The 22,023-nt window shown below is 42.7% G+C and overlaps 1 protein-coding gene across 6 annotated transcripts in view; it reads right to left on the reverse strand.

Moving 5' to 3' along the window:
* Positions 1-21,103, reverse strand: part of Brdt (bromodomain testis associated) — a 71,315-nt gene extending 50,212 nt beyond the window's left edge. For 2 of the 6 annotated variants that reach the window (XM_076937799.1, XM_076937796.1), the window contains exon 1: positions 20,769-20,831. The gene's annotated coding sequence lies outside the window, so the exon portion shown is untranslated. Of the gene's footprint in view, positions 1-18,978; positions 19,078-20,768; positions 20,832-20,880 lie in introns of those variants that run through there. The other 4 variants (XM_076937801.1, XM_076937800.1, XM_034508694.2 and 1 more) reach the window with 4 other exon arrangements.
* Positions 21,104-22,023: the final 920 nt, after the last annotated feature.

Genomic DNA, 22,023 nt, shown 5'->3' on the forward strand with positions numbered 1-22,023 from the left:
TTAATGTTGCTAGCTGAAGATACCTCATTATAGTATATGCAGATATTTCCAATTGTGAAATTCAAAACACTTTCAGTTCCAAGAGTTTCAAAAAAGGGAAGAAGGAGGGACTAGGAATACAAGGGACGTACCTCAACATAATCGAGGAGATTTACAGCAAGTGTACAGCCAACACCAACCCAAAGGGACTTAGACTCAAAGCAGTTCTACTAAAATCAGGAACAAGACAAGGTTGTCTGCTCTCTGCATGCCTTCAGTGGGATAGAACTTGAAGTCTTAGCTAGAGCAATAAGACAACTGAAGGAGGTCAGGGGAGACAAACAGGAAGAGAAGAAATAAAAGTATGCTTATTTGTGAATAATATGATTTTATACATAAATGATCCTAAAAACCCCACCAGGAAAAGCTAATCAACACTTTTAGCAAAGTAGCAGAATACAAAATCAATACACAAAACCCAGTAGCTAGCCTCCTATACACAAATGACAAATGGCCTGAGAAAGAATCAGGGAAACAAAGCCTTTCACAAAAACTATCTGGGGCAACACTAACCAACCAAATTAAATACTTGTGTAATACCAACCTTAAGACATTGAAGAAAGACATTAAGGAAGGTATCAGAAGATGGAAAGATCTCCCATGCTTATGGGTTGGTAGAATTAATACAGTGAAAATGGTCATCTTACCAAAAGCAATCTATAGGTTTAATGCAATCCCCATCAAAAATTTTTTCCATAACTTCCTCTGTTCTGTTTTTTTCATATTTTTATTGAATGTTATATTTACATCCCATCAAAATTTCAACACAATTCTTCACAGAACTTGAAAGGAAAATTTTCTGCTTCATATAGAAACACACACACAGAGTATAGCTAAAAAAAAAATCCTGAGTAATAAAAAAAAAAATGACTAGAGGTATCTATCACCATTCCAGATTTCCAGATGCACTGTAGAACAAGAGTAATGAAGCCAGGAGGGTACAGGCATAAAATCAGTGGAATCAAGTTGAAGATTCTGATAAAACTCCACACACTATGGACACCTGATTTTTGTCAAAGAAGCCAAAAATACACACTGGACAAAAGGACTGTATCTTCAAAAAAATGTTCATCAAACGGCATGGCTGCATGTGGAAGACTCCAAATAGATCCATGTTTATCATCCTGCACAAAACCTAACTACAAATGGATCAAGAACCTCAACACAGGACCAGATCACTGAACCTGATTAAAGAAAGTGGGGAATGCACTTGAACTCATTAGCACAGGAAAAGACTTCCTGAACAGAACACCCTCAGCACAGGCACTAAGAACAATAATTAACACATGGAACCTCATGAAACAGAGATGCTTCTATATGGTAAAAGATACCATCACTGGAACAAAGGGGCAGCCCATAGAATAGGAAAGATTTTTATCAACTACCACACATCTGGTAAAGGGCTAATATCTAAAATAAAGAACTGAAACAACTGGACATCAAGAAACCATCAAATTTAAAAATGGAATGCAGATCTAAACAGGGAATTCTCAAAAGATGAAATACAAATGTCTGAGAAGCACTTAAAGAAATGATCAACATCCTTAGTCATCAGGGAAATGAAACCAAAACTCCTCTGAGATTTCATCTTATACCCATCAGAATAACCAACATCAAAAAAAAAAAAAAAAAAAAAAAAAAAAAAAAAAAAAACAGCTCACGCTGGCAAGCGTGTGGGGCAAGGGTACTGGAATACTCATTCATTACTGAAGTGCAACTTGTCCAGCTACCATGGAAATCAGCATGGTGGCTCCTCAGGGAGCAAGGAATGAATGTCCCTCAAGATCCAGCTCTACCACTTTTTGACATATACCCAAAGGACTCTACATCCTACTGCAGAGACATTTACTATAAACAATGCTCATAGATACTGTATTTATAATAGCCAAGAATTAGAAATAGCAGCAGATGTCTGTCAATGGATGAATGGATTAAAAATGTAGTACATGTACACAATGGAATATTACTCAGCTATTAAAAATGAAATCATGAAAATCCCAGGAGAATGAATAGAGATAGAAAAAAGCATTCCAAGTGAGGTAACCCAGATGCAAAGAGACAGGTGAGGTACATGTGGCATGTATTCACTTATATGAGGATCTTAGCTGTAAGCCTTCAGTAAACAGGGCACAATCCATATAACCACAGAGAGGAGTTACAGAGTAAAAGACTGAGGGGAGGGAAGGATCTCTCTAGGAAGGGGAAATAGAAGGGACAGCTATGGATCGACAGTGGGAGTGGAGGGCAGGGACAGGAGGATCAAATAGGGTGGGAACAGCTAAAGCTAAGGGCCATTTGAGGAGTTGTATGGAGATACAAGACAGCAGAAGTTTCTTAAAGATGGCACAGCTCTGTTGCCAACAGCACTTATAGAACTCACTGACCACGGGGCAGAGGTCAAGCTGCGGCCTAACAACAGCCTTCACCCTATTCACTTATGTTCATGGTACTGGAAGACAGTCTGCACACACCAACCAGCCACAAACCCTGAGGTCTGCAACTGTCAAGACACTGTCATGCACTGGTGGCCAAGCTTGTGGACATAAACCACTGCCTGGTTGGACTGCAGGCCCACTCCATGAGAGGAAACCCACACTTGACACTACCCATGACCAAGAACCTGACACTAGACAGGCCAGGGACCTAGGGTAAAACCAAACACCACTACTCTGCTACAGGAACACAGCACTGCAATGACGCCTAAGGACATTTTACTGTACCCATAGATCAGGGCCTCACTCGGCCATCATCAGAGAAGCTTCTTGCCATAGATGGGAACAAACAGACATCCACAGTACACAATGTGCAGAGAGTGAGACACCTTGGGAGTCAGTCTCTCATCTCTGGGCTCAGGAAACTGTGGAGCCAGTGGGAACCAGTGTGAATGACAGACACCAAGGGATCAAGGCCTTCCAGACCCAACAGGACTGACACAAATAGGACTATGACATCACTAACAGGGTCTGCACAGGTCTTAGCCAGACGGGTCCCCGTGCTGACAGAGGAAGCAGGCACAAGCCCCTATCCCTAAACCAGAAGCTATATTTAATTTATAATCACCCGCAAAGGAAAATTTAGTTCTCTCCATGGGAGTAAAAATCAATCCATGCTGAAGGGCAGGCCCGTGCCCAGCGTAGGTGGCCAGCACAAATGAACAAGGACTTGGAGGTTTTACTTCACTCACGGCTCTGCCTGAGCAATTTTTAAAATCATGTTGATCTTTTGCTTACATACTATAGTTTATGATTTTATTTTTAAGGGTTGTCTGTGTTTTTGTCTCAGCATCTGTGTTTCTTTCTTGTGCTTTTTCTTTGGCTCTTTTCCCCTGCTTCTTAATTCTGTCCTGCTCTGGTTTGTCCTCTTATCATTATCATTATCATTATCATTATCATTATCATTATCATTATCATTATCATAATCATATACTTTTCTGTGTTCTAATGAAAGTGAGAAACAAAGTGTGGATTTGGTGTGTGGGTATGTGTGGAGGACCTGAAAGGAGTTGGGGAGACAAAAAACTGTAATAAAAAGATTGTATGGGAAAATGTATTTTCAACAATAAATCAAGAAAATTTAAAATAACCCACTCAGGAATCCTAGCCTAAGAAATTATACCAGAGAGGAAGGACTAAAAGAAGGTGAGGAGGGAGGAGAGAGTAGTAAAGTCGCGCTGGGCTGCTGCTTGGTGGGGTGCACATGATTAATGTGTGCTAGATTCTGGGCTAAAGCCCACCCCCAAATAAACCACCACCACAAAGAAATTAAGAAACTGATGCCATTTACAATAGCATTTAAAAGATTTATTTTTATTTTAGGTGTGTGTGTGTGCACATGCATGTGTGTGTATTTGTGTGTGTGCATGTGTATTTGTGTGGGTGTGTGGGGGGTACATCACATAAATGCAAGTGCAGCCACAGAGGTCATAAGTATCAGATGCTCCTGGAGCTGGGGTTACAATCCCCAGAAAGAGCAGTGCACACACACTCTTGACCACTGAACTATCTTCATAGTACCTACAATAGCATAACCACGGAACCATCTTTATAGTACCTACAATAGCATAACCACGGAACCATCTTTATAGTACCCACAATAGTATAACCACTGAACCATCTTTATAGTACCTACAATAGCATAACCACGGAACCATCTTTATAGTACCCACAATCGCACTTTTTTAAAGGCTGGAGGTACACCTCAGTGGCAGGGTGCTTGTATAGTAGTGCAAAAATAATAAAACTTTTCTGAGCGAACTTAACCAAGGAAGTAACATGTCTGTTTACTGGAATTTAAAGGAAACACAGATGGGAGACTGTTGGGAGCCGACTTTAGCAGAAAGCGGCTAGATCAACTTTGCAGCCATCTGGAACCATATACCCTGACGAAAGATTTGGTTTTCAATAGCCTACAACAGCTGAAGCACACTCTGATATCCCACATATTTTGTGTTGCTGTTTACTGCCCCCAGCTGCAAGGTGCACGTGGTGGCCACGCCTGCAAGGTATTGCAGTTCACGTGCTGTCCACGTGCTATCTACGCCATACATGCCTGTAAGGCACACGTGCTATCCACGCCTGCAAGGCATTGCGGTGCACGTGCTGTCCACGCTATAGATGCCTGTAAGGCTTACGTCATATCAACACCTGCAAGGCACGTGGCAAAAGCCTATAAATAGCTCAGAATTCCCTTCAATAAACGAGACTTGATCAGAATCTCTGTCTTGTCTCCATTCTTCGCGTCTCTTCCCCATTATCCCCACTCTCTCTCTCGCTAGACCCTGGCCCTCGGACCGGAACGGGCAGTACGGGCTGCAACAGTTTGGCGTCCAACATCGGGCTCCAGTAAGCGCAACAGTTTGGCGCCCAACCTGGGGCTCCAGTAAGTGCAACAGTTTGGTGCCCAAGCGTGGGGGGTTCGCGACAGTTTGGCGCTCAACGAGAGGCAGCGGGAACGAGAGACCCAGTGAGGGACTTTACGGAAGAAGGATCTGTTGGTTGCCGCAGGAATCTGCCGAGTTGAGAAAGGTAAGAAAAATGGGACAAGAAATTAGTCAACCTGAATCCAACTCTCTGTTTTGGTTTGTTTCGAGAAAGGTAATGAAAATGGGACAAGAAATTAGTCAGCTTGAATTCAACTCTCTGTTTTGGTTTTGTTTGCTGCTCACATGTGTTAATTTTCTGCTTTTGTTCTTGAATGCTGTCATTTTGGTTCAAAATAAAAAGAAGCGTAAGTTAGAATCCAAAATACAGCCAAAGGTTGATGACAATTTGTCAGAGCCAGATTGTGCTGACCGAGAGGAAGAGGAAGTCAAATTTTATGACGCTGAAATGCCCTTTCCCTATGTGCCTCCACCTCCAAGTGCTCCCCCAATGGAGACAATGGTTGTAGATCCTAAAAAGGAGTTACAGGACAAAATTACTACCCTTAAACAACTGATAGAGTTAGAAAAAGAGTATCAGGGCTTAAGTAACCAGTTACAGAAATTAAGGACAGGGAAGAGGTCTCAAGAGACTAACTGCGAAAATCCCCCAGATTTTCATGTTCCTCAACCTGGTGTCCAAAGGCAGTCCCTATCCTCTAGCCTTAGTTCAGCTACAGATCAGCCAGAGGAGGGAGACGCTAAGGCTTTCCCTGTATCAGAGACCAGAGACGCTCAAGGGGTTGCTTGGAGACATCACACAGGGTTTAATTTTCAAATTATTAAAGAATTAAAAAATGCAGTATCTCAATATGGTGCCACTGCTCCCTTTACTCTTGCAATTTTAGAATCTGTTGCAGAGGAGTGGCTAACTCCTAGTGATTGGAATATGTTAGTGAGGGCAGTTCTTAGTGGTGGAGACTATCTTATTTGGAAATCAGAGTATCATGAGAATTGTAAAGAGACAGCTAGGAGAAACATTAAGGCAGGCAATGGTTGGTCCTTTGATGCCTTAGTAGGAGAAGGGCAATTTGCTTCTAGTGATAACCAGATGCAATATGACCCAGGTTTATATGCTCAAATTCAAAATGCAGCCATGAAGGCTTGGCGTAAACTCCCGGTAAAGGGAGACCCTGGTGCATCTTTAACAGCAGTCAGGCAAGGGCCTGATGAACAATTTTCTGACTTTGTTCATCGATTAATGACAACAGCAGGGAGGATTTTTGGCAATGCAGAGGCAGGTGTAGATTATGTGAAACAACTTGCATATGAAAATGCTAATCCTGCCTGCCAAGCGGCCATTAGACCTTATAGGAAAAAGACAGACCTTACGGGATATATCAGACTCTGTTCTGACATAGGTCCCTCTTATCAACAGGGCTTAGCTATGGCAGCTGCTATGCAAGGAAAATCTGTAAGAGATTTTTTGGCAAATAAAGACAGAAAGGCATGTTTTAAATGTGGTAAGCCTGGACACTTTGCAAGAGATTGCAAAGTAGAAAATGAGTTAAGCCAGAGACAGCCCAGAAAACAGCCTGGGCTCTGCCCACGTTGCAAACGTGGAAGGCATTGGGCTAGTCATTGTATGTCTAAAAGAGACGCACAAGGTAACACCCTTTTCTATGATCAGGGAAACGGGAACAGGGGCCAGCTCCAGGCCCCGAACCAACACAAGCCAAAACAGGCTTATGGAGCAGTCAGTGTCCTACCAGCAAACACCAATCCCTTTCTGAACTTAGTCGAGCAACACCAGGAAGCGCAGGACTGGACCTCAGTTCTGCCACCCACACAGTATTAACCCCAGAAATGGGACCTCAGGCTTTACCCACTGGAGTGTTTGGACCACTCCAAATGTGTTTGGCCTGATAGTGGGAAGAAGCAGTACTACTATGCAGGGATTACAAATTTTTCCTGGAGTTATAGATAATGATTATCAGGGTGAGATTAAGGTAATGGCGCAGGCAATTCAGAACATAGTCACCATTCCTACAGGAAGGAGGATAGCTCAACTATTGTTACTTCCATTGTACCCTACTAATCACAAATATAAGAATCCTAAAAGAGGGGATCAAGGTTTTGGTTCCTCTGATGCATACTGGGTACAGCCTATAGTTAAACAAAAACCTATGATGACAATCTGGCTAGATGGAAAGGCATTCCAAGGCTTGGTTGACACAGGAGCTGATGTGACTATCCTAAAACAAAGTGATTGGCCTGCTACCTGGCCTCTGACCCCAACCTTAACCAATTTAAGGGGTATTGGCCAAAGTCAAAATCCACTACAAAGCTCTAAGGTGCTAACGTGGAAAGATAAAGAAGGAAATACAGGAAATATACAACCCTATGTCATCTCAGGCCTTCCCATTAATCTCTGGGGCAGAGATCTGTTATCCCAGTTGGGATTGATTATGTGCAGCCCTAATGAAGTAATCATGGCTCAAATGGTAAACTCTGAGCTTTCCCCAGACAAAGGATTAGGAAAAGGTGAAGATGAAATTATTCATCCTACTGAAGTTTATGGTAACAATGAAAGAAGAGGCTTGGGGTATTTTTGATGGGGGCTACTGATTCAGCTGCACCCCTAGGACGTTGTGCGGATCCCATCACCTGGAAAGGGGACTCGCCCGTCTGGGTGGATCAGTGGTCCCTAACCACAGAAAAATTACAAGCTGCCCAGTTGCTAGTGCAGGAGCAATTACAGGCAGGGCATTTGGAAGAGAGTAACTCTCCCTGGAACACCCCAATATTTGTCATTAAGAAAAAATCAGGAAAATGGAGATTGTTGCAAGACTTGAGGGCTGTTAATGCAACCATGATTAAAATGGGAGCCTTACAACCTGGGCTGCCCACACCGGTGGCCATACCTTTAGGTTATTATAAAATAGTTATAGATTTAAAAGACTGTTTTTTTACTATCCCCTTACATCCTAATGATAGAAAACGTTTTGCTTTCAGTATTCCCTCTATAAACTTTAGAGAACCTATGAAAAGATATCAATGGAAGGTATTGCCTCAGGGTATGGCTAACAGTCCTACCTTGTGCCAAAAGTTTGTGGCTTCTGCCATAGAGGGTGTTAGAACTATGTGGAAGCAAATTTACATGATTCATTTCATGGATGATATTTTGATAGCTGGAAAAGATGGAAAACAGGTACTCCAGTGCTTTGATGATCTTAGAACAGCTTTACAGACTGCAGGGTTACAAATAGCACCAGAAAAGGTGCAATTACAAGACCCATATACCTATTTAGGATTTCAGATTAATGGTCCAAGTATTATTAATAGTAAAGCCACACTGAGGACTGATTCCCTTAAGACACTTAATGATTTTCAAAAACTACTGGGAGACATTAATTGGCTAAGACCATATTTGAAACTTACAACAGGAGAATTGAAGCCTCTGTTTGATATTCTCAAGGGAGATCCTGACCCTAAATCTGGCAGGGCTCTAACAGAGGAGGATAGAAAAGCCTTACAGAAGGTAGAGAATGCTATTTCATCCCAATTTGTAATTCATATTAATTATTCTAAGCCTTTATATTTTCTTATTTTTAACACTAAACTAACTCCTACTGCAGTTTTTTGGCAAACTGCACCCATATTATGGGTTCATCTTCCCTCATCCCCCAAGAAGGTTCTTAATCCATACTATGCAGCTGTAGCAGATATGATTATGTTAGGCAGAGATAACAGTCAAAAATATTTTGGAAAAGATCCTGATGTCATAGTACAACCCTATACAAGGCATCAGGTTGATTGGCTTATGCAGAATTCTGAAGTCTGGCCTATTGCATGTGCCTCATTTGCTGGTCAGATAGATAATCATTATCCACCAGATAAATTGGTTCAGTTTTGTAATCATCATGAATTTGTTTTTCCATCTCGTACTGCACATGAACCTATCAAGGAAGCATTGCTAGTTTTCACTGATGGTTCCTCATCAGGAACAGCTGCTTATGCCTTTAAAGATCAAGTAATCTCCTTTGCTACATCATCTGTGTCAGCTCAATTGGTTGAATTACATGCTGTTATTGCTGTGTTTCAAGCATTTCCAAATCAACCCATTAACATTTATACAGATAGCTCATACATAGCTCAGTCTATCCCTCTGCTAGAAACTGCTGCACAAATAAAGCATTCCTCAGAAGCAGCTGATTTGTTTTTACAGTGCCAACAATTAATTTTGAAGAGAAAGTGTAAATTCTTTATAGGACACCTGAGAGCCCACACTGGGCTACCAGGTCCTCTCTCTGAAGGAAATACCAAGGCAGACCTAGCTACTCGAATAGCTGCAGTGACTTTATCAGGTCAAAAATCTAATTTGGATCAGGCCATAAAGGCTCATGAGTTACATCACCTTAATTCTAAAACCTTAAGAGTTATGTTTAAAATTACCAGAGAACAAGCTAGACAAATTGTCAAACAATGTCAATCATGTGTTAAACTTTTACCAGTTCCTCATTTGGGTGTAAATCCAAAGGGACTGATATCAAACAGTATCTGGCAAATGGATGTTACTCATTATAATGAATTTGGCAAGCAAAAATATATACATGTATGTGTAGACACATACAGTGGTTTCATCTATGCAACATTACAAACTGGAGAAGCAAGCAAGCATGTGATTGCTCATATGCTTGCTACAATCGCTGTAATGGGTGTGCCTAAACAGATAAAAACTGACAATGGCCCAGGTTATACAAGCTCCAGTTTCCACCAATTTTGTGAAAGATTGGGAATACTACATAAAACGGGTATTCCATATAATCCACAGGGCCAAGTTATGGTAGAAAGGGCACATCAAACCATTAAATGTCAATTTGAAAAAATTAAAAAGGGGGAATGGTACCCTACCAAGGGATCCCCCAAAAATATCCTTCATCATGCACTCTTTATTTTAAATTTTTTAAATTTGGATTCTGAAGGAAAATCTGCTGCAGATAGATTCTGGCATCCTGATACAAAAAAAAAAATTTGCAACAGTCCTCTGGAAAGATCCATTAACTGGAACCTGGAATGGGCCAGACCCAGTGCTTATCTGGGGAAGAGGTTCTGTTTGCATATATTCCCAAACTGCAGATGCTGCACGTTGGCTGCCAGAGAGACTGATTAAACAAATAGACAACAATAACAAATCCAGGGAGGAGAAACCCCCTGAGAAGCGTATTTTTTCTTCACAGGAAACATAAAGATGCTTCACAATTGCCTTCAAATTGGAACAGATCAACGAGTAAACCTGACTTGGGAAGTTATCAGTGCTGAAGAAGACATCACCACCCATATCTCCAGGGTGGCTCTATTGGACTCTTGATTCCCTGACTTATGATTTAGTGGGGAACTAGATTGTTTTAGATTTAGTGGGAATTTAGATTAGCAGAAAACCCACTACCACAGTTACTATAGTTGTTTTTTGGGTTTGAGATTGACTAGAGCAGGAACAGGGATTTCCTTAGTTTTCTTTAGATCAAAGCTATGATCAGTTTTGTATTTATATAGATTTAGATTCTGATATAAGACATTTATAAACAGAATAGAAGAGGCTTACACTTTTTACTCCTCTGATAGAGGGAGTTATGTGTTACCCTTAAAAAAGAGTGTTGCTTTTATACTGACTGTTCAGGCATTGCTAAGTCTCTTGTCTCTTGGGTTAATAAGGTTCAACAAACTGATGGCTTTTGTACGAGATACTATTCAAATGAAACCCATACAGGTCCACTATTACAGGCTGGAAGTAGGGGACTCTGAAACCTCTGTCATCAAGACTGATGAGGATTAACCCCTAACTTACGCGCTAAGCCGGATAGTCAGTGACGGGTAAGAGAGCATACCGAGACCCTTGCCCCTAAAAGAAGGGAGGCCTCACCATCCTAAGACAGGAGCTCAACCAATGGCTGTTGAGTATCCAAGGACGGGAAAGGGAGGCTGGGGTCCTTTGTTCCAACCTAGGACAGGCACGGTTTCCGTAAGTTTTCCCAGCCTTCCCTTTTGAAAAAAATTTAAAAAGGGGGACCTGTTGGGAGCCGACTTTAGCAGAAAGCGGCTAGATCAACTTTGCAGCCATCTGGAACCATATACCCTGACGAAAGATTTGGTTTTCAATAGCCTACAACAGCTGAAGCACACTCTGATATCCCACATATTTTGTGTTACTGTTTACTGCCCCCAGCTGCAAGGTGCACGTGGTGGCCACGCCTGCAAGGTATTGCAGTTCACGTGCTGTCCACGTGCTATCTACGCCATACATGCCTGTAAGGCACACGTGCTATCCACGCCTGCAAGGCATTGCGGTGCACGTGCTGTCCACGCTATAGACGCCTGTAAGGCTTACGTCATATCAACACCTGCAAGGCACGTGGCAAAAGCCTATAAATAGCTCAGAATTCCCTTCAATAAACGAGACTTGATCAGAATCTCTGTCTTGTCTCCATTCTTCCCGTCTCTTCCCCTTTATCCCCACTCTCTCTCTCGCTAGACCCTGACCCTCGGACCGGAACGGGCAGTACGGGCTGCAACAGTTTGGCGTCCAACATCGGGCTCCAGTAAGCGCAACAGGAGACAGAGCTTGTTCAGTGGCTCGAGTCAGTAAAGTGCCAAAACTGACCACTTGAGTTTTCCTTGGGACTAAAGTGGAGGAAGCAGAGAATTGACTATTGCAAATCCTCCACGCTGGTTAGGGCATGTAGGCTACACCCAATAAACAAATAAACACCTAATTTAATTAATTGAGTTTAAAAGTTATAAAACAACTAAAGACAATCTTAGAAAAAAATTGAAGAGAGTTTCCAGAGGTGGCTCACGGGTTAAGAAAACTTGCTATCCTTCCAGAGGACAAAGGTTTAGCTCCTGGCACCCACATGGAGGCTCACAACCATCTGTAACTCCAGTTCCAAGGACTCCTACACCCTCTTCTGACTCATGAGAACACTGCATGCATATAATACACCAACATACATACAGCCAAAACACTCATTTACGTAAAATAAAAATTTTAAACATTGAAAAGATAATCAAATGGAAAGATGCCCCATCCCACATGCATGGAATGGGCCAAGTGTGTTGTTAAAATGTCCCTAAAGTTCCTTCTTCTTTCCCTAGGACTCAGCAATAAGGAATAGCATAGCTTTGGCTAAGATTAAGGGTCTGTTCTGGCAAGAAGAAGGAGCTAGGGGTTGGAGAGATAGCTTGGCAGTTAAAAGCACTGTTCTTGCAGAGTGATTGATTCTTAGGCCACACTTAGTAGCTCACAACCATCTGTAACTCCAGTTCCAGGAAACCCATTGCCTCTTCTAGCCCCTGAAGGCACTGCACACATGTGGGGCACAGACACACATACAGACAACATACCATCCATATAAAGTAAACTGAACTGAAGAGCATTTGAGACAGCTGGCCCATGCTGCTCAGTGTTCATACTTTCCAAGATCAGAGCTGTCTTTAAATATATTTGCCCATATCGTCAATGTTATTAATCAGACTCAGAGAAAATAAAAATAAAACCCCAAAACCAATTTTAAAAACTTCTAAGGACAAGGAACACACGTGCCTGTCAAGTCACATGTAGCACTAGCCGACCAAGAAGTCACAGTGGGAGCAATGCTGTGGTGAGGAAACAAAACTAGCTGGAAAAAATGTTCCTTTGACCAAATGAAATACAGAGTCAATGCAATCTCTATGAAAATTCCAGTGACACTTCATAGACACATGAGAAACCTTCTAAAATCAATATAAACTACAAAAGATGGCAAACAGCCAAGACAATGTAAAGAACAAAAGAATAAAGCTAACTTTAAACTATGCCACAAAGCCATGGGAAGCAAAATACTTTGATACTGTCACAAACAGAGCATGAGCTTCACCTGGATGGAGGGCCTCTAATCCCAACATTCCAGCAGAGGCAGGAGGGCAGAAGGTCAGGAGGTCAGGAGGTCATCCTTTGCTACTGGGCTCAAGGCCAAACAGAGTTACATGAGATCCTGTCTCATACAAAACAAAAACAAACACATGAGAAAAAAAGAATAGAAAAAAAAAACCCTCAAACTCACTGAGTTAGGTGTGGTGGTACAAACCTTTAAGCCCAGCACTGGAGACGCAGAGGCAGGTGGATCTCCGTGAACTCCAGGCCAGCCAGAGCTACAATGAGACCCTGTCTCAAAACAGATGTACGGTGCAGCAGAATAGAATCCCAGAACTAATCCATGCATAAACCTGTTAGGAAAACTTCAAATTCACACGAAAGAGCAAAGTGGATCTGTTTCAGACCACACATGAAAATTAACAGAAAACAGCCTAATGATTGAGCTTTAAAAACAGACAGCAACACTCATGTAAGAAAACATGAGGCCAGTGGACCCCTGGACTGTGGTCTTTGGAATTTTAAAGACATCAAAAGCACAGACAACAAAAGATAAATCAATGAAGAGAACTAAAAAGATTCTGTATGCTCAGGGAAGAAAGAATCATTGAGATGAAAGGAGAGCCTACCAAATGGGAGAGCACAGCTATGAGTCTTTATATACCTGCTGAGGGGCCAGTGTCCAAACCACAGAAGGATCCCGTACAACAAGAGCAACCGGATTCAAACATTGGCAAAGGACTTCTTTGAAGAGGTCTCTCTCCCAAAAAGATGCACAGGGGGCTAGAGAGATAGATCAGGGGTTAAGAGCCATGGTTGCTCTTCCAGAAGTTCAGAGTTCAGTTCCTGAGGTCCAGAGTTTGGTTCCCAGCAACAGCTGGCTCACAATTATCTATAACTCCAGCTTCAAAGGATCTGGCATCCCTCTGGCCTCAGAGATAATTTGCATGCATGTATATATATTTATTTATGTATAGGTATGTGCATCTATATGTATTTTAAAAAGACATGGCATATGAAAGATAAGAGTAGGTTAAAAATCCAGAAATAGTAGTAAATAAGTAAATTGGATAGATGGATAGATAGATAGATAGATAGATAGACAGACAGACAGATAGACAGACAGACAGATAGATGTAAGAAGTTGCTGAGTACATCCAAACCCATAAACAGCACGGAGATAATACCTCACACCTGTTAGGATGGCTGTTAAAAAAGACAAGCAATAACATGTTGCAAGAATCTGAAAAGAATTCTTGTATACTTTTGGTAAAATATAAATTATAGCATGTGCACATACACCAAATTATAGCGCACACACACAAACACACACACACACACACACACACACACACACATATGCATGCACCAGAAACATTTAGCTACCCAGAGGAATTTTGCCATTTCAACAACATGGATGAGCCTGGAAGATGTGGTACAAAGTGCAGTAAGAGAGATATGGGAGACAAATACTCTATGGTCTTTCTCAAATATAAAATCTAAACAAGCTGGGCAAGAACTGAACCTACAAAGTAATCATATAGCTTCCCACACCTTACGACAAAGATGCTTGAACCTCCATGTTTATTGCTGCTTTATTCACTGTAGTAAGAAAATGGAACCATCCTAGTTATTCATTAACTACTGAATGGATAATGAAAATTTGGCATGTATATTAAAATGATATACTACTTAGCTCTAAAAAGAAAAATGTAATCACAAAACTTATAGGAAAATAGATGGACTATTTTATAATATCAAGCAAAGTCACATAATCTCAGAAAGAAAACACTCATATTAACCTTCCTATGTAGAACCCAGCCAACAATGCAATACATGTCCATGTGGGGGCAGTATGACACGTGAGAAGAAAGGCAAAACTAAAACAGGTCGAGGAAGGACTGAACGAAGGTGAAGAGCACATGTTATGAAGGAAGATGCAAAGTAATTGCTTTTATACTTCTCTGTCACAAGTATTTTGTTGTTGTTAATTTTGGTGGCAGATAAGTGTATAAAAATACGTTCAAGAATGAAAGTGTAAAATCCAACATGAGCTCTTTGGCTTCAGAATGGCTCTTTTAACTGTATAGACATTTATTGACATATATCAATTTTGGGTCTGGTTAATTTCTATGTGTGATGTTTTTATAATAAAGGTTGTTTTATTGAAAAAAAAATTAAAAATACCTTTCCATAGCCTGCAAGTGTAGCTCAATGGTAGAGTGTTTGCCTGTCACATACAAGACACTGAGTCAAGTCTTGGCAGCACAGACCTACAGGCATAGGGGTCAGGTGTTCAAGGTCATCCTCAGCTACAGAGCAAGTTCAAGGCCAGCCACAAAACCATACATAGATATTTATAACTGTTTTACAACTCTCAAATGTTAGAAGCAATCAAAAACATCTTTGGCACATGAATGGTAAACTATAGTGTGTCCATGTATAGGACTGTTATATAGTGCTGACATGAATGGTAAACTATAGTGTGTCCATGTATAGGACTGTTATATAGTGCTGACATGAATGGTAGACTAGTGTGTCCATGTATAGGACTGTTATATAGTGCTGACATGAATGGTAAACTATAGTGTGTCCATGTATAGGACTGTTATATAGTGCTGACATGAATGGTAAACTATAGTGTGTCCATGTATAGGACTGTTATATAGTGCTGACATGAATGGTAAACTATAGTGTGTCCATGTATAGGACTGTTATATAGTGCTGACATGAATGGTAAACTATAGTGTGTCCATGTATAGGACTGTTATATAGTGCTGACATGAATGGTAAACTATAGTGTGTCCATGTATAGGACTGTTATATAGTGCTGACATGAATGGTAAACTGTAGTGTGTCCATGTATAGGACTGTTATATAGTGCTGACATGAATGGTAAACTATAGTGTGTCCATGTATAGGACTGTTACATAGTGCTGACATGAATGGTAAACTATAGTGTGTCCATGTATAGGACTGTTATATAGTGCTGACATGAATGGTAAACTATAGTGTGTCCATGTATAGGACTGTTATATAGTGCTGACATGAATGGTAGACTAGTGTGTCCATGTATAGGACTGTTATATAGTGCTGACATGAATGGTAGACTAGTGTGTCCATGTATAGGACTGTTATATAGTGCTGACATGAATGGTAGATTATAGTGTGTCCATGTATAGGACTGTTATATAGTGCTGACATGAATGGTAAACTATAGTGTGTCCATGTATAGGACTGTTATACAGTGCTGACATGAATGGTAGACTATAGTGTGTCCATGTATAGGACTGTTATATAGTGCTGACATGAATGGTAAACTATAGTGTGTCCATGTATAGGACTGTTATATAGTGCTGACATGAATGGTAAACTATAGTGTGTCCATGTATAGGACTGTTATATAGTGCTGACATGAATGGTAGACTAGTGTGTCCATGTATAGGACTGTTATATAGTGCTGACATGAATGGTAGACTATAGTGTGTCCATGTATAGGACTGTTATATAGTGCTGACATGAATGGTAGACTAGTGTGTCCATGTATAGGACTGTTATACAGTGCTGACATGAATGGTAAACTATAGTGTGTCCATGTATAGGACTGTTATATAGTGCTGACATGAATGGTAGACTAGTGTGTCCATGTATAGGACTGTTATATAGTGCTGACATGAATGGTAGACTAGTGTGTCCATGTATAGGACTGTTACATAGTGCTCACAACAATAAGCTACCAAGCCATGGAAAGATAGAGGGCTGGGGCTATAGCACAGTAGTAGAGTATTTGCCTAGTAAACAGGACAGTGTGGGTTGAATCCACAGGACTGAAAATAAAACAAAAATAAAAACAAGAGCTGGAGAGAGCTTATAATTCAGAGTATTTACTGTTCTAATACAGGACCTATATTTGATTCCCAGTATCCATATAGGGCAACTCACAAACTCCTACAATTCTAGTTCTGGGATATCTGATACTTCCATGGGCACCTGCCCTTATGTATACAGACCTACACACAGACTGACACATAATTTAAGAAAAATAAAGATAAATCTTTACAATACATATGAAGAAAATTTAATGTACATTGAAAGAAATCAATCCCATTAGTTTACCCTGTGTTTGAACCTGTGACCTAGCACTGGGGAGGTCAGCAAGGGTCTTCAAGGACATTCTCAGCTACAGGAAGTTTAAGGACAGACTGAGCTAAACAAAGCCTGTTTCAAACAAACAGAATTTCTGGATTGATGGCTTTAAGTTTTGATAGGTATTTGCTTTGTACTGGTTGTTATGACTTTTTTTTGTTTGTTTTTTCAAGACAGGGTTTCTCTGTGTAGCCCTGGCTGTCCTGGAACTCACTCTGTAGACCAGGCTGGCCTCGAACTCAGAAATCCGCCTGCCTCTGCCTCCCAAGTGCTAGGATTAAAGGCGTGCGCCACCACTGCCTGGCTGCGATATTTTTTAAAACCACAAACAAGCTTAAACATTTACATTTCTGTGGAAGAGAGCCCTTGGCTATTTCAAAGTCATTCCTGAAGGCATTACACATTCTGCTTTAAAATTCACATGCAGCTGAAAGAAGTTCTGGATGTAACCAGCAAGGAAAAACCTACCACTATTTGGAGGGATAAGAGGCAAAGATTTTCCCATTTCAAACCAAATCCCTCAATGCCCAGCTCATCAGGAAGCCAGGTCAGGGACACCTCTGCAAGCCAGGAATTGGCACAGCCTCTCCTTTAAGACTAGGTGGCTGAGCCGGGCGGTGGTGGCGCACGCCTTTAATCCCAGCACTTGGGAGGCAGAGGCAGGCGGATTTCTGAGTTCGAGGCCAGCCTGGTCTACAGAGTGAGTTCCAGGACAGCCAAGGCTATACAGAAAAACCCTGTCTCGAAAAACCAAAAAAAAAAAAAAAAAAAAAAAAAAAAAAAAAAAAGACTAGGTGGCTGGGCATGAAGAATATAGCGCAAGGTAAAACACTAGCCTGGCATATATATATATATGGCTCTAGGTTCCCAAGACCACACTGGAGGTGTAGGAGGTATACAAGTGCAGTCTCAGAGAAAGGGGTTCTCCAGAATTACGTCAGAATTACGTCAGACTTTAGTTAGGACAAACAGGTAATGTTCCCTTCATTCCTTCCATGCATGTGAGGAAACAGCCTGCCAATATCTTAGTTTCCACCAGAATGTAGCCAAGGGTAGCTATCATAGTTAAAACATTGAGATTTCCTTTTTGAATTTTTGTGACTCAATTACATTTGGGGTATGTAGATGACAAGATAAAAGTTGGCCATACCTGTGAGATGCTGGGATATGTCCCTCAACCCCATGTCTGTGAGATTCTGGAATATGTCCCCCAACCCCATGCCTGTGACATGCTGGGATATGTCCCCGCACCCCATGTCTGTGAGATGCTGGAATGTGTCCCCCCACCCCATGCCTGTGAGATGCTGGGATATGTCCCCCCACCCCATGCCTGTGAGATGCTGGGATGTGTCTCCCCACCCCATGCCTGTGAGATGCTGAGATATGTCCCCCCCCACCCCATGCCTGTGAGATGCTGGGATATGTCCCCCCACCCCATGCCTGTGAGATGCTGGGATATGTCCCCCCACCCCATGTCTGTGAGATGCTGGGATATGTCCCCCCACCCCATGCCTGTGAGATGCTGGGATGTGTCCCCCCACCCCATGCCTGTGAGATGCTGGGATATGTCCCCCCACCCCACTGTGATCCTTGCTCCCTCTTTTCTGTATCTTCAACTTATCTATACCTGTTTCTCTTGACATAAACTTTGTGAAGTCTGGCATAGACCAGTGATCCCAGCATTAGGAGGCTGAAGCAGGAAGCCCACAGGTTTGAGGCCAGTCTGGACTACATAGCAGACCTGTTTCAAAACAAATTGGACTTCTTTCATTTTTTTCAAGACTTAATGATTAGAGGTTATGATATCATTAATGTCTCTTCATACCCAGGACTTGAAACATCATGAATTATTCTGACTCGTCCTTAACACAATGTCTTCTCATAATCCCATTACCTCCTTGGAGCCTCAGCACTGGTTTGTGGGTCTCATACAGAGCACCCCAAAATCTGCATCGTGTGCACTACCTGCTTCACACCTGGCTTCCTCCTCACCCCTTACAACTTCCCCTACACTAACACTCACCATGTTCAGTTCTTAAGTCCAATGGACTCGTGCTGTACTTTACCTGACCAGACTGCTTGGCAGTCTGTCACTAGACTATTACTGTGACACTCCTAAAACTCTTGTCTGTTTCCCAGGACACCATCTTCCAAATTCTATTTGATCATCTATGAAATGTTTATAAAGCATGTAGAAGGATGTCAAGACCAATGTTACAGCTGAGGTTGGAGACTTCTTTCAGGTCCTTGTGAACAGGTAATTATCACTTGACAAACATAAGTACTGATTTGGCAGTAAAAACTGGGCATTGGGGGACCAGAAAGGAAAGAGAGGCATCAGTTACCTCCTTCCTGACAGTGTCTACTGTGCCAACTTTTCTCTCTGGTCCCATTCTTAATCCCTCCATTTTTCTTTCCCTCCCTCCCTCCCTCCCTCCCTCCCTCCCTCCTTCCCCCCTCCCTCCCTTCCTTTCTTTCTTCCTTCCTGTCTCTCTCTCAGTCTTTTTCTACCTCTCCCCTGGATTCTTATGTAACCCAGGCTGGCCTCAAACTCCCTCTGCTGCCAAGGATGAGCTAGGATTCCTGATCCTCCTACCTGGACTTCCCAAATGTTGAGATTATAGGTGTTGGGAACCATGCCTGCCCACCCCCTTCATCTCCATCTATACCTTCGCTTTATGCCAACCTCGGTCACCCCAAGATGTTAAGTGCTTTTATACAGACGACTATCCTCTATCCTACACACCACTAAGTTACCACTAAGTTCTGTTTGACTGCTTGTCATCCCCGCCCCCATGAGCTCATACAACAGTGATGTTCCCAGTTTTTTGTACAAACACTTGCTTAAGACCAAACTTTTCAACAACCTAACCTTTGGGATACACAGAGATCCTTTAATAAACTGTCACCTTACTCAGTGTGAAACTTAGCTCTTGGTACTCCATCAACCCAACATTATACCAGCCACTCAGGAATGAGCAATTCTCGGGTTAAAAGTGCCATTAGGTTAGACAATCCTGAGAACCGCTGGCCAGAGAGCCGTGCAGACCCAGCATCTACATAACAGGCACATGGGTGAGCACACACAGACACACACACACACACACACACACACACACACACACACACACACAGAATTTCTTTTAAAACTCAGAAAACCTTGCCAGGGGTTGTGGTAAACATCTGAAATCCCCGCACCGGTGAGGCCGAGGCAAGCAAGGCCAGTCTGGACTACCGAGCCAAACAAGTATCCCCGGATCCACCACACTCTTATGTATCGACCTTTCAATCACTTCTACACTAGAACTGCCATTATCACTCTTAAATCCAATTTCCATCTGCTCTTGGAGATTGGGTTGTCTCTTGTGAGACACCTCCCTCAATCCTTTCCACATACCTGCTCCTTTCCGTGTGTCCACGGGCACTCTTGTCTATGCACAGGTCAGTGCCTGGAGGTAGGGCATACTCCGACCCACAGCACACAGCAGAAGGTTTGATATATCCCAAGGCGCTCCATAAGGGTAGGAGACTGAACCAAATACAGGATTTCCCTGTCCTCAATATCCACAAACAGAACAGACACAACAAAGGCGCTCTAAATATTCTCCCGCTCTCGCAAAACCACAGTACAGAAAAGGGCCCAACACTCCAACCACGAAGAAAACCGTTATACCCTGGACTTTGCGCCAACCTCCTTCCAAGCCTTGGGTAGGAAGGCTAAGGACTAGAAGCGGGAAAAGGTGGAGAAAGTGGTCCCCTGGGACCACAAGTTCGCAGCTGGTCAAGACCAAAAGACGGAGGCTCCCAGCTCACCTGGGCTCCAGGCGGCACGCACTCGGTTGGGCAATGGCCTCCCAACTGCCCTCCCTGCGGCCCAGCGCTCATGGGGGAGGGGAGAGGCAAAAAAAAAAACGGTTATTCTCACCCAAAGAGCCGCCTGGGGCAGCCCCGGGGCCGAGCCTCTGTAGCAATGGCAGTACCTCTTAGGAAGGGACCTTATCCAATCACCCTTTCGGTTTGCACTAGATGAAGCAGTGCAGGGCCGTCGCTCCCGGTTCTCCACCGGTGGCCGCCAGCTCTCGCCCGGATGGCGGCTGTCAGCAGCCAGCGACTGGCGCCTTTATGGGACTCACACGCAAGCAGCTTGCTGATTGGCCGGAGTCTGCCACGTGACTGTGCCTGCGCCTCAAACCCGGCGGAGGTGTGAGTGTGTGAGTCAGGTCTGCGGCAGCGGAGGCTTTGAAGGTACGCGTTGCATGGGTGTATTCGCTCCCACCTCGGGAAGCTATGCGCCTGCAAGTACAATAGCTGTGAGAGGTTTACTGTTTGCTTGTTTGCTCGGTTTAAGTTTTGCAGTTATTATTCATTTACTTGGTTTTTTTTTTTTTTTTTTTTTAAATCTGGAGATGGTCTCAGGTAGCCTGCGGTGACCTTGGAGTGATCCTCAGATGGGCTTAAAGGCAGGCCTGTACACAACTCCAGGCCAAGGACTTTCCTGTGCTCTGTTTTCCAAACGAGGAGGGTGGTGTCATTATGTTTTGCAGAGTCAGCTCTCAGTTATCACTTTCTAACTGTATAGGTCCCAAGGACTGCCACTCTGGTCATAGGTGCGGCCATACCTTTAACCCATGAGCCTTGGTCCAAGAGGTTGCTTTTGAAGCCGCTTTCTCATCATGGTCTGACCCCGCGCTGTTACTTTGGGCGAGCTTGAGTTTAGTCTCGTGACATTTGTCTTTTTCTTCAGCCTTCCGCACAGCTCCTGTCTCTAGTCTCAAATCGATAATAGACACTGTTCTGTTCTTTGAGTTTTTTTGAGACAGGGTTTCTCTGTGTAGCCCTGGTTCTTCAGGGCTATGTTAACTCACACAAATCTGCCTGCCTCTGACTCCCGAGTGCTGGAACTAAAGGTGTGGATCACCACACCCAGGATACTCACTGGTTTTTTAAAAAAATCCTTAGCACAGCTGCACAAAGTGATTTAGGATTTTGAGTTTTAGTAACTACTTCCTGGTGTCTTGGGCTTGTGGGCACTTTAAATGTAACTAGCCTAAGGGTGTGTTTTGCACAG

Source organism: Arvicanthis niloticus, chromosome 7 (genome assembly GCF_011762505.2).
Source record: "Arvicanthis niloticus isolate mArvNil1 chromosome 7, mArvNil1.pat.X, whole genome shotgun sequence".
NCBI classification, from domain to species: Eukaryota; Metazoa; Chordata; class Mammalia; order Rodentia; family Muridae; genus Arvicanthis; species Arvicanthis niloticus.